Source organism: Apis cerana, linkage group LG16, assembly GCF_029169275.1.
Source record: "Apis cerana isolate GH-2021 linkage group LG16, AcerK_1.0, whole genome shotgun sequence".
NCBI lineage: Eukaryota > Metazoa > Arthropoda > Insecta > Hymenoptera > Apidae > Apis > Apis cerana.
Genome location: NC_083867.1, coordinates 4415745 through 4432257, shown reverse-complemented (window position 1 = coordinate 4432257; position 16513 = coordinate 4415745). Strand labels below are relative to the sequence as shown.

The 16513-nt window shown below is 41.0% G+C and overlaps 1 long non-coding RNA gene across 2 annotated transcripts; it reads left to right on the top strand.

The window, feature by feature from the left end:
- The first annotated feature begins 308 nt into the window (after positions 1-308).
- LOC114577887 (uncharacterized) lies at positions 309-7365 on the top strand. 2 transcript variants are annotated; one of them, XR_003698324.2, is made up of 3 exons: positions 309-481; positions 2187-2377; positions 6818-7365. It is a non-coding gene; the product is annotated as an uncharacterized LOC114577887 (long non-coding RNA). The 2 variants fall into 2 exon arrangements; XR_009833217.1 differs by having other exon boundaries at positions 2187-7365.
- Positions 7366-16513: the final 9148 nt, after the last annotated feature.

Below are 16513 nucleotides of genomic sequence, written 5' to 3'. Positions count from 1 at the left end.
GTTGAACGACGCAATCGATCCAACGGGAGAGAGGGGGGGGGGAGAGGGATCCGTGGATCCCAGGCGTCGCGGTGGCGAGGCGAGGAGCGACGGGAAGCGAGCCGATTCTTTTATGGCCGGCCAGATGGAGAGATTCGAAAGGGCGGTGAGCCACGAATGCGAATCGTTGGCCATGCGAGTCGTATGGAAAAGGAAATCGAGCGGCGATCGAGATGATTCGTTATTCGAGGCACGGAGCCCGGACGTTCCTTCCTTCTTAGGCATTCCACAAGATGTACACGTTTGCCCGACGCCAGTCGAAGGCAGCGCCTCTTGCAGGCACCGCGCGTCCAAAGATCGGCGGAAATTGCGCCAACCACGCACAAGTTTCGAGCAGGCCCGAAGGTTGTCCCTGTTCGCGGTGGAATTTCGTGGATGAATTTGGTGGATGAGACGGGTGATCTCGAGAGGGAAGGAATCGTGGAGGAAATTGTCGTGACAGGTAACTTTAAAAATTGTTCATCATATGGTATCGTAAATTTTCTCTCTTTGGAGTCGCGTATAAGTGAATTTTAATCTCTCCTTTGGAATATATTTTTCCAGGGAAATAATATCTCTACATTATTCGAGTTAATTAAAAGAAATTGTTACAAATTTTGTGTTTACAATCCCACTTTTAGAAGAAGATTCTGAAATCAAAATTATCAAAAACTCTTATTTCGAAGTATCCTCCAATCTAAATCCCCCCTTTATTAAATTTCACAGAGTACAGCAAAATATTGTCCACGTATATATTTCTACCCCCCTCCAAATCCTGTGTCGAGTGAAAATGGGGAGAAAGAATTTCATTTTCCACTTTTCATCTCGGTTTTTCGCGCGTACGACGATCCCCCCCTCCCCTTTGTTTGCCGGCCACGTCGAAATTGCGCTGTATGCTGATGAGCTGGCGTGAATTAATCAATAAATATGTAGTCGGTGCGTTAACCACGGGGTCGCTCGTAAACGGCGAAGCGGAGGTTGGCTTCCCATGTTTTCACTCTTCGCGTCTTAGTTCTACATATTTTTGTCGCCCGTAAACCGATCGTAATTTCCCCAGTCCCGCGTCAATGTGTAACGCATTCACCACCCTCCAATCCCGTTTCTTACCAAGCCAGAGAAACATGGCGGAGGGAAATCGACCGAATTTACAATCGTATTTAATCGGACACTCGTGGACGAGTTTTCTACGAATCAATTTTCTATGATTAATTTCGTAGTTGCATTAATTTTAATTTCATTCAAAAATAGAACCATCGAAACTTCCCTTTGATATTATAAATTCTTATAAAGAATAATTCTTGAAATCAAATATATGTATATGTATTTCTCTTTCAACACAATTTTAATCTTCAATCAATTTAATAATACCTATAAACATATCACAATTATTATTGTTTTTCTAAAAAATAATTCTTTGAAAAGAAAAATACAATTTAATCTTCCAATCAATCAATTTAATAACACGTAGAAATATATAACAATTATTATTATTTTTCTAAAAAATAATCCTTTGAAAAGGAAAAAAAATATATGTTTTCCAATCAATCAATTTAATAACAAGAAATATATATAACTAGAAATATATAAGAATTATTAAAGAATAATTCTTTAAAAAGGAAAAAAAATATATGTTTTCCAATCAATCAATTTAATAACAAGAAATATATAACAATTATTATTATTTTTTTAAAAAATAATTCTTTAAAAAGAAAAATGCAACAGTTCTCCTACACAATTTAATCTTCCAATCGAAATAACACTAGAACATAAAAATATATAACAATTATTCCCAAAAATAAGAAGAATACACACATCATGTTTCAGAAAACTCTTCTTCTCCAATATACACTTTTAATTTTATAATCAATCAATTTAATAACATCTACAAACATGTAACAATTATTATTCCCTTTCTAAAGAATGATTCTTTAAAAAAAATATATATTTTCCAATCAATCAATTTACTAACAAGAAATAACTATAACATATATAACTAAAAATATATAACAATTATTATTTCCTTCCTAAAGAATAATTCTTTGAAAAGGAAAATATATATAATTTCCAATCAATCAATTTAATAACACCTAGAAACAAATGTAACAATTATTATTCCCTTCCTAAAGAATAATTGTTTAAAAAATATAAATATATATCACACGTTTCAGAAAACGCTTCTTCCCCGTCGCGAGAGCAACCCCCGGGTTAAAAAGAATGCGCGTTCGAAGTTTCCGGTGCTCGAGAAGTGGCCAGGAAGAAAGTAAGATGGAGGGAGGGCGGGAGAAGCAGGCTCGTCACGAAGCGAGGTGCGCAAGCAGCGCATAGATACGTGGGCAAACTCGGGGAAGACGTATTGCACGTGAGTAGAGGACGACACGGGAGAATGTTGGATGAGTGACGTGCGATGCGATGAAGTTAACGTGGTCGATTATCGAGTTAAGTCTCTACTACGGTTCCCGGCGTCGAATATTCGCGACAATCGGCAATCCTTCCCACGTCGTGTTCCACACGCTCTATTCCACCTGTGTGTATGTATACGCACACGCATACGCACATCTCATGCGAGTTTTTATTCTCGTCACCGAGCGATGATGGAAAAGCAGTACAGGGTGATTTATGAAAGGTGGCCGGTGTTAATTACAAGGTTAATAGAGATCGTACGATAAAAGAGTTTAAGTTGGTGATGGATATCGATTGCTGGAAATTGCTTCAACATCTCTCGTTCCTGTTTATTTTTTTTTTTCGAATAAACTGATTTATCGTCGTGATTTTTGACAACCGAAAAATTTTTCCAAATGGATAGAATGCCCAAATATACGAATCTATGTTTCAACCCTTGTATTTTTCTATCTAGAAAATTAGAAGCGTCTAAATCATCCTTCCAAAGTTATCCGTCGGATACGAATTGACACAACGTGGACGCATTTAAAATGCTTCGATCTTAAAAATTACGCGAATAAAAATCCTCTTCCACGCGCCCTTTAATCGAGAGTGGAAAAATTCGCCAGAATCAGAACGCCTCGCCTCTCCCTCCTGCCCCTCCCAAGTTTTCCGCGCGCGGCTCTCGACGACGTGACCGTTTCCATTCCACTCCGCTCGGCCTCCTATTCTTTTTCCACCATCGTTATCGGCAAGGATAGCCGCCGTCCGTGGAGAGAGCCGACACCGTTCTCGTCACTCCTTCCCCCTCTCCCTTCCTTCCTTCCTTCCTTCTTCTTCCACCTCCGCCTAGACGCCCACGGTAGTAGACACGTTTTCTCTCCATTCTTCGTTTTCCCTCCGCGGAGCACCGTGTCAGGCGCTCTTCTCCTCCAGGCGCTCGAGCTTCGGGAGAGGAGAGGAGAGGAGGCGATCAATACGTCGCTCCAGAAGCGGAGAAGGAACACGGGCCACTGCTTGTTGGGAGACTTTGAGAGGAGAGTGGTGGGGAGGAGGTTGGGAGGGGAGGGGATGGTGGGAAAACGGAGGTTTTCCAGGAGCGATTCTCCTCGAGAGGAGAGAGAGGGGGCACGAGCCTGGCTTCGAGCAGATATGCCCGGCTGTATGAGCGCGAAAAGATGATGAGACGAAGGGTGGCCCCTGCCTTTTCCCCCCTCCCACTCCGCTCATCCGGTTGACAGGGATTCGAGGCCGAGACTGCACGATTTCGGCCGAGGCTGAACGACTTCAGGGCTGTACCCCCCTGTTCCTTTGTCTGTGGATCATTTTGCGGCCACGACGTTTCTTCGATTCGATTCGTTTTTTTTTTGTTTGTTTATTCGTTCGCTCGTCGACGCTCTCGTTTGCGTGATTTTGAAAACGGGGGAATTTTGTAGAGTAATGTTGTGGAAGTAAGGAGCTGTTTTCTTTTTTTATCTGCATCTTTTTAAAATTTGTACCGAGGAAATTAAGAATAGAGAATTTATATTATTGCGGAAATGGTGGATGGAGATGTATTGGAAAAATATTCGATCGTTGAGCGTGTAATGCAAACGATGTAAACGATGAAAACGGGCCTCCTTTCTCTGAATACTCCGAGCCGCGTATAAACTTCCTTCACCCTCAACGCTGCGTACATAATGCATGAATTTCTGCGCGAGAATTTCATAAGAGAAATTCCTTACACCCAATCGCTAATACACCAAGTGTTACACGGTTCGTAGCCGGTGGATGACTCACGTGTTTCAACGCGATCTTCGATCCTCGATATCTTACGTACAAATATCTCTTCGACAACTTTGTAATTTCACGAAGAACAGATATTAACAAATTGTCTCCGAAACGATCGTGAAATATCAGAAAAAAAAAAAACATTCGATAATAATATCGTTCGAGTTATCCTTCGAAGCAGAAACGAAACGAAAAAAAAAAAAAATTTATCAGAGACACACGAGATGTTCTCTGAACCCGTCCAAATTTTCCCTCCCAAAAAACCTATAAACCAAATATTATCCATCACGTTTCGAGCCTCATTTGTCCCTTTTACTCTCAACAATCAACCCATCACCCTCCCCCTCTCCCCTCCTGCAAACCAATTACTCCCCCCACCCACCCGAGATCCAACCGCATATTTCCAACCACTCCACCCACCCACGGTATCCTCCTCCCAATCTTACCTCTCCTCTGTCGGTAACATCCGCGTCACGGGCGAAAGAAAAAGAAAAGAAAAGGAAGAAGAAAAAAGAAAGAAAGAAAGAAAGAAAGAAAAAAGAAACGTTGGCGCGCGTCGAATAATGCGATATCAATACTCATCTCGCGGAGCGGACGTGGTGCAGGGCGCCCGAGTCCGGTGCTACGCCGCTGTACGGTGGCATCCCCCTGGCCTTGGGTGGGGGGAGGGTGCGCGCGGTCCAATCATCGCAGAATCCGGGGGATGCCCGTGGGTTCGGCCGGGCAGCCGTGGGAGAGACGCCCCGCGACTCGAGGATTCGCGGTTGTCGCCGAATGCCTTCTCCGCTCGAGGGGTCGCGAAAAGGACGGTCGGTCGGCCGGCCGGCCGCTCGCGTTCCGTTCCGAAGGGCGTTGGCCCGAATTTTCCGCGCGCGCTACCTCCAACGCGGTTTCCACGCGCCGCGCGCGAAACGCGATCGTGCTCGAGGATGGAATCGTGGCGAGGACGTGCACGCGCACGCATCACCGGGGCCTCGTTGGATGCGTGCGGTCATGGTGTGAGTCAGGCATCGATTCCTTTCTTTCCTTTTCTTTTCTTCCTCCTTTTTCTTCTCGCTTCGAATTTCGCGGATGGAAATTGTGCGAGCTTCGGACTTTCGGATGCGTGAGTGTGTGTATGGGTATACGTGTGGGTGTGTGCGAGCGTGCGTGCGTATGGATGCATCGTTCGGATGTTGTCCACGGGGGGACATAGATGGCAGTGTGGTGGGTATATTGTTGTAGTTCGTGCACGATTCTTTTTGCCCACTAATTGTTCCGTCGAAGCTGTGCGTTTTGATGTCTTTGAATCGAATTTGTGAATTGGATGATTTCGTGCGGTTTCGTCTCGTGTTGCATGGTCGTTTCTTTCTTTTTCTTTTTTTCGGAAGAAGAGCGTGCACGTGCATGGTCGTCTGAACGTGAGTCGCGTCCGCTTCTGTGTTTTCACTTTTCTAATCGTATTCCCGACGTGTCGATGCCTCGACCTCGATTCCGAAAGCGTGTTGACGCGCACGAGCGCGTTTGTGATAGCTGTGCCCCAATGGAATTTCGTGACATAGTTCTTCTAGTTGTTCTCTTTGCTTTCTGTGCACTTTCTTTTCTCCATACTCCGCGAAATGCACGCGAAAATTTTTGCCTGTTGCTCGAGCGAACGTCCGTCTGTCTTCTTGCCGTTTCCTTTGTGCATTGTGCGAGCCGTAAATTCTTGTAGAATTCTTGTAAAAACGATAAAGGAATTATCTCGATTGTATATTCTTTTTTTTTTTTTTTGGCACCACTGGAAATTAATCGAAGAGGAAACACGACTATTGGCCCTCTAATCGTCGACGTTTGTACTATTAACTTTTATGGGGAAAATGAAGTAACGATAAAATAATAACTAAGAAGATTCTCGCTTTCTTTGAGTGTACGGGTTAATCGAAAAATTACAAAATTTCGTACAAAAGTTCGTAAACACCTGTCGAGGAAGAACGGACGGTAAAGTAGTTAAATTTGTCGAATGGAAACAATACGATATTCGTGGAACGGGCGATTAAAAATCACGAAATCGATGCCGTGAAGCGATTAATTCACGGCTTTCTTCGGCTCGTATTCCGGATATGCATGCGGGATCACGTCCGATTTTAGTGGAGGTTTTCCGGCGTCACGTACGGTTCGGTGGCCGGGGCGAAATTTCTAATCCCCTCCGGCTTTATATAGTCATGCCCGTACGGTTATTCATACGTGTCGTTGCTCGCTTGATCACTTTGCGATCGGCATCGCGCAATTAATTCTCGATTACTATCCACTGTTGCAACGCCATTACACTCGATTCGTATTCAAACCCGGGGGATAATTCTTCCCGTCGTTCAAATCGAATGGTAATTTAATGACTGGATCGATGCGCTGTAAAATTTTCAAAGTGTAATTTAGCGTATCGGAAACGCGAGTGTACGCGCGTGTGACCGAACATAACCTCGCTCGTAGCTTCGACGCCGAAAATGGGCTGCGTGTGCCCATAAAGTCTCGAGCAAATTTCGTCTTTTTTTTCTTTTGGATTAGAAGATTGAATTTTAATAAAAGTATCCGTTGTTTGTAAAGGAATGCAATTTATTAGGATTTAGGATTTAAGACCGAGAATTCGTTGTAGACTGGCTGTAATAAAAAAAACTGAGCTTCTGTGTTGCAGATCTCGCTACCTAGAAGAGACAATGGCCGAAAAAGTGTGGTTGCATAAGATAGGCACATTCGTGATCTACCCTGTAGATCCGGGCTTTTGTAGAATTGTAAATATCAGAAGCTCGTCTCTACAGGTATCTTACGGATGACATGCCACGCGACTCTAGATTGCAATGCATGGCAACACATTCGTGTAAATCATCCTGACGTTCTCTCAAGCTTTTCGAACGATCCTATAAGAAGACGTTTAGAGCTTTAGAATCGAGTCATCGGCTTTATCTGCAAGCAATACATAGAGAATTCTAAAGAAGAATTATCATTTTTAGATAGTAAATACATAGATGTACATCTACACACGCCACGCAAGATATCGTCTCATAAATTATGTATTTAACAATAGTATATGCCGTAGCGTTCATAGATTTAAAATGTTTTAATTGTTTTTAAATTAGGTTATTTAATTGTTAATTAGATTACTAATTAGATTATATGTTTGGATATGAATTAATATGGACAAGTGTAATATAAATAAATAAATATTATTTATATAAAAAATTATCCCCGTTTAATTCATTTATTACCCGTTCCTGGTGAAATTTAACGAACAAACAGTATTCAAAATAATATACATTATATATGCTATATGGATAATACGTCCGTTATATACATCGTTACATTTCCTCGATTATCGACGGAATCGGACAGAACGTTGAGATTATTTTAAATAAAAATACTTTAATTTATTTCTATTCGTATTCCTACCAAATTACAAAAATTGATCTCTGTGTTACCATATACTGGTAAGGAAGTAATCTATCCGAGCCACGAGAAAATGGTAAATTCCTATATTACTCACCGATGGGATCGAATAACAAACTCGCTGAATTACATACGGGTCGAATTAAAATCACAAAAGAGAATTTCAAATAACTTCCAATACCGCTTGTTCGTACATTCGTATCGTAAATTCCAAATTCGTTACGTATAGGATAAAAATATTTAAAATACGCTCTTCGTTGATACACGACGCCACTAGATGGCAGCACTAGATTCAAAATCGGCCATCCCTACAACATGAAGCAAATAGGCAGCTTACCAACTTGTGCAATTTCACCGCATCGCACCAATACGCATACCCCATCTACATCGAAACCTCCTTCTCCTCGTTCAACGAAAACAACGATGTTTCGATGTTCCCCCGAAACTATCATAATTCATCCACTCGCCGCGACGATCTCTCAATTTCCTAAAAAAAAAAAAAAAGAAATCATTCGCCCACCATTTCCAAAACACCAGCTTTCTCCTCATCCTCGTCAAAGCAGAGGGGGCGAGCGTCGTTCACGGTCTGTCCTGTAAAAAGAAAGAAAGAAAGAGAGAGAGAAAAAATACGAACGAAAAGACGTACGCGATAAAGCACGAGATCGAGGAGCATGAAAGCCGGCCCAAGTTTCGATGGCACGATAGCGTGGTGGTACCCGGGGCGACGGGCTATTATATTATTGATCGTCCCTCGAGCTGTGTCCCCATCAGCTGTCGTGATCCCTGGCGTTCTCCTGGTATTACCGGGAGTTGCACGTTAACCTTTGTACCGGCCAAAGAAAAAACGTTCGCAGGCACGGATGCATATCTACATATCGACTTAGCCTCGCTGGATCCAGACTTTTTCTCCTCAATTCGAGCAACCACGTGCACGCGCGTGTCCGCAAATGGGGGACATGTTCCAAGTATGTCTGTATCGCGTAATAACTGTTGATCCGCGTACACGCTATTACGTGCTTGAATGTACATATATATATACATATATATCATAGATTATTATTCGTACGTTTCGAATAAATAAAATCAGCCACGTTTCAAACGAAAATGCGAAATTTACAAGAGGGAAAAGGAAACGGATATACAGACTCGGAGACATAATTGTTCGACTTGGTCGTTCACCTGTCCCAAACTTCATCTCGGCAAGCCTCATTTCCCGAAGGGAAGGATATCCCGCCTCGGGCGACAGTCGTTGCAACGGGAGCCGTTGCAACGTCGCCGGGCATTAATCGGCCGATAATGACCGACAGATGAAGAAATATCGTTCTCCAATGACGCGCCACCGGCGAATTTCAAGGCGAATTCCCCGGCCATTATGACGTGTCAGCATCCGGCAGAGGAGGGAGGGGGGGATAGAGTAATCCGCGATAACCATTTATTTCAGATCCACGGGCCGTGCAGCGGAAAGGGGTGGGCGTTCGGGGTGCGACAGGAGGAACACAGCCGCACAAATCTTCCTCCCCCCCCTCGTGGACAAGCTCCCCGACAGAGCTCTCTCCTTCATAACCCACTCCACCCTTTCGTTTCCTTCTTTCTTGCTCGTTCCTTGGCTCCCTTCTTCTCGTCTCTCGAGAGGACGCTCTTCGAGGCTGAGAATCACCCTTCCCCCCCTCCTTCTCCTCGCTGCAGCTCCGCTCTTGCTCGAGGTGTCGCTAATACCGCGGAGGATTAATGCCACGCGGCCTGGCTGGATTACGACCACTATTAATTTCATCGAGAGAACAATATCTTACGGTGGCTATCGAGCGCGCCGAGAGAGAAACTTGCGGGATACCTGGCGCGATAAAGGAGGAGGGGGAGGAGGGGGGTCTTATCTCGCGTCGAAAACAGCGCGCGAGGAATATATAGCGTGAAATCTTGGGGAAAATTGGGTCGATCGGTTAGTTTTAGAATTTTGAACGTTCGCGGTTTTATTATCGAAGCTGCTTCTTCGATACGCAAGTATTCGTTCCTAGAGAGCCGAATATATTTTATTTATCGTTTTCTCGCCATGTTTTAGAAAGTTTCAGAAGAGACCGAGCACGTATATCGAGACGCGCTTTAACGATTTTCCTTGCCAACGTTGTTACGATAACATTTGGTTGACGTCGAAACATCTGTTTTAATTCAAATTATTACCAGTCTTTTTTTTCTTTTCTTTGTAAATTAAGCTTCGAATGAGTAATTGCTTCGTGAGATGGAAATTCAAAAATGATTTGTCAATTTTTTTATACGCTCCAAGAGTTATGGATATAGTAGAGAAACTTTTATGCAATAAATATATAATTATCGCCTCCATCTCCTCCTTCATTTCATCTCTCCAATATTATCCTGAAAATTCTACTTCGTCTATAAAATAAGCAAGCAAAGCGATACTATCGAGAGGATTATTAAACCTCCTCCTTCCTTTAACAAACTTTTCTTAATTTCCTAAAATTGAAATTTTCGCTGGGGCCCAACGTCGATTGAAATCATGGAGCGGAAAAAAAGAAGAAGAAGAAAGAAAGAAAGGAAGGAAGGAAGGAAGAAAGGTATACAAAATGCATCCACGGTTGCTCGCGACGATGATCAGAGGGAGAGAAGGGGAGGAGGAGGAGGAGGCGGCCGGCAGCGTGTCCCGGTCCTCCCTTTAGTAGTCTCATACCACTGGCGTGGTACAGTCCCTTACCCCTGGCGGCGCGGTGCTAGCCGTGACACGAGAATGTGATTAATGATCGAAGCGGAGAAGAGAGGAGAGAGAGAGAGAGGGAGCACTTTTCTCCTCCCTCGTTCTCTCTTTCGGCAACCCCTGCTGCTGACGTCGTAACTCTCTGTCCCTCTCTCGCCGTGCTTTCTTCCATGCCTCTTCCTTTCTTTCTTTCTTTCTTTCTTTCTTCCTCGCGTGGGGGAGGGGAACAGCGCGCTGATTATCCAGCGCTGCTCTCCATCCAGCTGCTTTTCCACTGCTTTTTCCACTCCAATGTGATGGATCCAATGGGTGGGGTGGTCGGTGAAAGTTTGGAAAATTTGGTTTACACGGTTTCCGAGAGCTCTCTTCTTCGGCAGATCCTCCGAATCCTGGGAAAGAAAGGGGGCGGTAGAAAGGGTTCGAGCTTCCAATTTTTGTCCCTATTATTTTTTACCTAAAATCTTTTTTCAAACGAATTTGTCCAGAAATTTTCAAAATCATCGTGCAGAAAAGGAGCCAGAAACTTCCAACTTGAGCAAGCTGCAATAAACCACCTACCGTTTCTTCTCCCCCAACAATTTCCTTTCTAACAAACAAAACAATGAAACGCTTCGTCGAAGCTCGCCATTTCTCTCTCTCTCTCTCTTCGATCGCGTTAATTCGTCAAGGGCCTCCCCCCAAAAGCAAAAATACGTGGGTACGGTGTTTCGAAAGCGAGACGAAGAAGGAGGGAAGCGCTCCCCGCGGAAATCAAGGGAGAGAAGGGCGGAGGGAGAGAGCGTTTCGTTGAAATTTCCGGCGTATTGTCGGGCGTTCGGCGTCCGTGAATGATCCGTGGCCACCATCGACCCCTTTGTGGGAGGTGGAGGGTAGGGCGGGACTGATGGGACGCGGGGGACGCGTCCCTGGCGGCGACGCCGCGACGCTGACAACGTTGCCCCCCGCCCCCCGACTCGCCCCGACTCTATTTCCGCGTTTTCTTCGACACACCGCCTCTCTCCTCCTCACCCGGATTAAAAGCTGCGACGATCTCGTTCCTGCAACTCGAGTTGAGGGGGGGGGGGGGGATTGGAGGGAGAGACGTACTTTTAGTGAGACACAATTTTGGGTCGAGGGAATTTTGAGGATAAATTGTGGTGAAAAATTGGAACGAGGGGGGAGAGATTGTAATTATGAAGGAGTAAATTGGAATTAGAATTGGAATTGGGGAGTGAAGGTATGAAATTATGTGTGATTGAAAAATTGGAACTAGAGGGAGAATATTTGGAAATAATTATAAAAGAGTGTATATTAGTACAGAGTTCTGATTGGAAATAGAAAAGTTGAAAGGAGGAGGGAATATTTGGAAATTGTAATTGTGAAATTGTAATTTTGAAGAAATAAATTGGAATTGGAATTGGAATTGGAGGGTGAAGGTATGAAATTATATGTGATTGAAAAATTGGAACTAGAGGGAGAATATTTGGAAATAATTATAAAAGAGTGTATATTAGTACAGAGTTATGATTGGAAATAGAAAAGTTGAAAGGAGGAGGGAATATTTGGAAATTGTAATTGTGAAATTGTGAAAAATTGAAAAATTGATATAAGAGGAACTATGTTTGGAAATTGTAATTATGAAGGAATAAATTAGAATTGGAATTGGAATTGGAATTGGAGGGTGAAGGTATGAAATTATAAGTGATTGAAAAATTGGAATTAGAGGGAGAATATTTGGAAATAATTATAAAAGAATGTATATTAGTACAGAGTTATAATTGAAAATAAAAAAATTGAAAAGAGGAGAGAATATTTAAAAATTGTAATCGTGAAATTGTATTGAAAAATTGGAATGAAGGAGGGTACGTTTGGAAATTGTAACTATAAAATTTATATAACTATAAAATTGGAAATAGAAAAATTGAAACGAGGAGGGAATATTTGGAAATTGTAATTGTGAAATTGTATTGAAAAATTGGAATGAGGCAGGGCACGTTTAGAAATTATAATTATAAAAGAATATATTAGTATAAAAGAAAGAATTATGATTGAAAATAGAAAAGTTGGAACGAGGGGGGAATATTTGGAAATTGTGAGAGAAAATATTTAAATTTTTGAGGGAAAAATATAAAATTGTAATTAGAAAATAAGGAGAGAATATTTGGAAATTGTAATTATAAAAGAGTACATGAGTACAGAGTATAGAATTATGATTGAAAATAAAAAAATTGAAATTGAAAAGTTGGAACGAGGGGAATACTTGGAAATTGTGTATAAATATATTTAAATTGATATTTGGGAGGAAAATGTACGAAATTGTAATTAGAAAATAAGGAGAGAATATTTAGAAATTGCAATTGTAAAATTGTATTGAAAAATTGGAACGAAAGGGGGAATATTTGGAAATAATTATAAAAGAGTGTACATTAGTATAGAGTTACGATTGGAAATAGAAAAATTGGAACGAGGGGGGAATATTTGGAAATTGTAATTAACATTTGAGGGTAATATATGGAATTGTTGATAGTTGATGATGATGGAATTGGCTTTGACAATAGAAAAATTGGAACGAGGGGGGAATATTTGGAAATTGTAATTATAAAAAAACATATTAGAATTGGAATTTGAAGGAAAATGTATGAAATTATATATTGAAAAATTGGAATGAGGAATATTACATTTGAATCGGTATTTGTAAAATAATATGAAATTGTGGTTAAAAGATGAGGTAGGAATATTTGAAAATTCTAATTGTGAATAAAAATACATTGGAGCTGAAATTTGAAAAAGTATGAAATTGTGTTTGAAAAACGTGGGGGAGAAATATATTGGAAATTACAATTACGAAACAATTGGAATTGGACTTTAGAATTTCTGAAATTACAATTATTACAGGGTGTTTCGAATTAGTAGGTCGAGTTGGAATGGAAAAAGAAAGTGGGATTTTTGTGAGTCAAAGAAAAATTGGAATCTCGATAATTATCGAAGATTATATTATCCCTGTTAATTTTAACAACATAAACGCAAATATCATCGCAATAAACTGAACAGACGCATTTAAGAATAACACGTTAATCCAACGCAACGATGAACATTCAAGAATTGCAATTAAAAAGAAACGGGTACTGCATTTTTTAACCCAACTTATTCTTCACGATGGATCAAGCAGGAATCGAGAAAGAAAAGGAGATTTTTCTGTAACCCCAAACAAATGCAACGATCTGCATTCTGGGATTGCAATTAAAAGAAATGGCACTGCATTTTTTTAACCTAACCGCGACTCATTTGAAAGTATAATAGGAGAACGACCAAGCCACAAATTACTTACCTTCCTCGCCTCGAGGAGTTTACGATATTAAAACCGAGAGTAAACGATCCATTCATGTGTCATGTATCCGCGAAACCTGGAAAACTTGCCCGTGTATTCGTGATATGCAATTAAGAATCGCTCTCTTCCTAACGTTGTCTTATTAGAGATATTAAAGTCAAGAGTTAATACGCGCTCTTGTTGTTGAGAGGGTGTTAATTAGACGATGGCAGAGATTATATATCGCGGATGTATGCATACATGTATATATGGCGATTGATGAAGGGGAGAAACTGCTAATGATTATTTAAAGATGATGGCAATTAGGTAAATTAAACCGCTACCAGAGCTTTGAAACAACACCGTGTCTGCACTTTACAACAGTGATCGTCTCGTGTTTCTCTTCCTCATGCGCGCACACACAGGTTGTTGTCGATCTCTCGAACAGATTGCGCCTCCGTCCGGATAGTCATTTCCTGTGAACTTTTCTGTAACATAATATAATATCACACGCACAGAAATCCCAACTTGTATTGTGTAATCATACGAAAATAAAAGAAATTTCTTTTTTTCAGAATCTCAAAATTTATACACACACGCATATTTATACAATTCCGGAATAATAAGTTGTTTCTTGAAATTGTCCTTTTCTCGTGTATTCGAGTGTATTCTTCCAAAAAGAAAAGAGAAACCCTTTTTTTGAGAATCTCAAAATTTATATACACACGTATTTATATATTTCCAAAATAATTGTCACCTCGAAATTGTCTTTTTCTCGTGTATTCGAGTGTATTCTCCCAAAAAAGAAAAAAGAAACCCATTTTTTGAGAATCTCAAAATTTACACATACACACACATATTTATATATTTCCAAAATAATAAATTGTCACTTCGAAATTTTCTGTTTTCTCGTTTCTCGTATATTCGAGTGTATTCTCCCAAAAAAGAAAAAAGAATTCCTTTTTGAGAATCTCAAAATTTACACACATATACACATAAGTATATATATAATTCCAGAATAATAAATTATCACCTCGAAATTGTCTTTTTCTGTTTCTTGTATTCGAGTGTATTCTCCCAAAAAGAAAAATAAAACCCTTTTTTTGAGAATCTCAAAATTTACACACACACACACATATTTATATATTTCCAAAATAATAAATTGTTCCTCGATATATCGAATAATTGTCTTTTTCTGTTTTCTTGTGTATTCGAGTGTATTCTCTCAAAAAAGAAAGAAACCCTTTTTTTGAGAATCTCAAAATTTATATACACACATATTTATATATTTCCAAAATAATAAATTGTTCCTCGAAATTGTCTTTTTCTCTTTTCTCGTGTATTCTTCCAAAAAGAAAAAAGAAACCCTTTTTTCGAGAATCCCTTTCTCAAAATTTACACACATATATATTTCCAAAATAATAAATTGTTACCTTTTTCTCGTATATTCGAGTGTATTCTCCTGAAAAGAAAAAAACCCTTTTTTTGAGAATCTCAAAATTTATATACACACATATTTATATATTTCCAAAATAATTGTCACCTCGAAATTGTCTTTTTCTGTTTTCTTGTGTATTCGAGTGTATTCTCCTGAAAAGAAAAAAGAAACCCTTTCTTCGAAATTGTCTTTTTCTCGTGTACCCTCCTTTCTTTTCTCTCTCTCTCTCTCTCTCTCTTGCTATTAATCCATTTTTTCGACGATTTTGGCGATACCTCCTCCTACAAACGCGCCCGTGTAGCCGATATTAGCAGCGCCGTTGGTTGGCTGCCTTTTGTCCAGCCAACAGGGGGATGAAATACTCGATGATATTAAACATGAATAATGTAACGGAGGGAGGGGTGTGATAAGGCCTGGTGGAACACAACGTACGCAAAATCAGGGTGCAACAGCTGTTGCGTTATCCTCTCGTTTCGACGAAAAAGAAAAAGAGAAGAAGAAAAAGAAGAAGAAGAAGAAGAAAATCCAATTCTTCTCGCAAGCTCAAACTTTTCCTCGTATCCTTCCCGTACGCATTTTCAAACTTTCCCTCGAAAGTTTCCTCGAAAAATTCGTCCAAATTAATTTGCAACCAGCTGCTAGAAGAATGAACAGGGATTTGAACGAGGATTGCACGATGATCCGCGACACGAGGGTTCAAAAATTGGAGGAGAAAAAATCAGCGGTGGATGACTGGCCGGTTTCCGAGCGAATGACTAAGTGCCGATTCAATTAAGGCTTTGTCCCTCTCGATCCTTCCTTCGCACTAGCCTTCTTCTCGCTCTCGTTAACAACACATTTAACAACTCGATGACAATTGACAATTTTCCAATTAACCGACTATTTATAACGAAACGAGAACAAACCAACCGAGAAGCTCGATCTTCCAAAAAAAAAAGAACGGCCATGAAAAATCGTGGAAACGGCTGGGGTGTTGATGATAATAATAATAATAATAATAATGGTAACCCAGGGGAGAGAGAGAGAGAGAATTCGGCCCGTGGACCAATGTCAAAGAGGGCCATTCCACCCGTCCAATCCGAGGAGGCCGGACTCTTGCAGGGCGGACCCTTGCTTCTCGTCTCGAGGGGACGAGAGTGGAGGCTCGATGAGAAAGTTTCGTGGATCCATTCCACGTGAAAATCCTCTTCCTCCCTTGCTACAATTTGCCTGGAAAAAAGAGAGTCAACGAGATCCTCGAATTATATGCGGAGAATATCCACATGATTTATTTTAAACTGTTACTTACATATATATGTGTGTGAAAAAAGAGAGGGATAAGTTGAATCCTTTCTCATCAGGATCGTCGTAGCAAGGATTAACATATCGATACCCTCCTAATCTGGGAAGCGATTATTGCTCAGAGTCGCGGAAGGGGCGATAATTTGGTGGTCAGAAGGGATTAAGCGGACGTCGAGAGGATTTGCTATTTATCCACACCGTGTCGCGTGTTCTCAACCCCAATTTTATTCCCCAACAA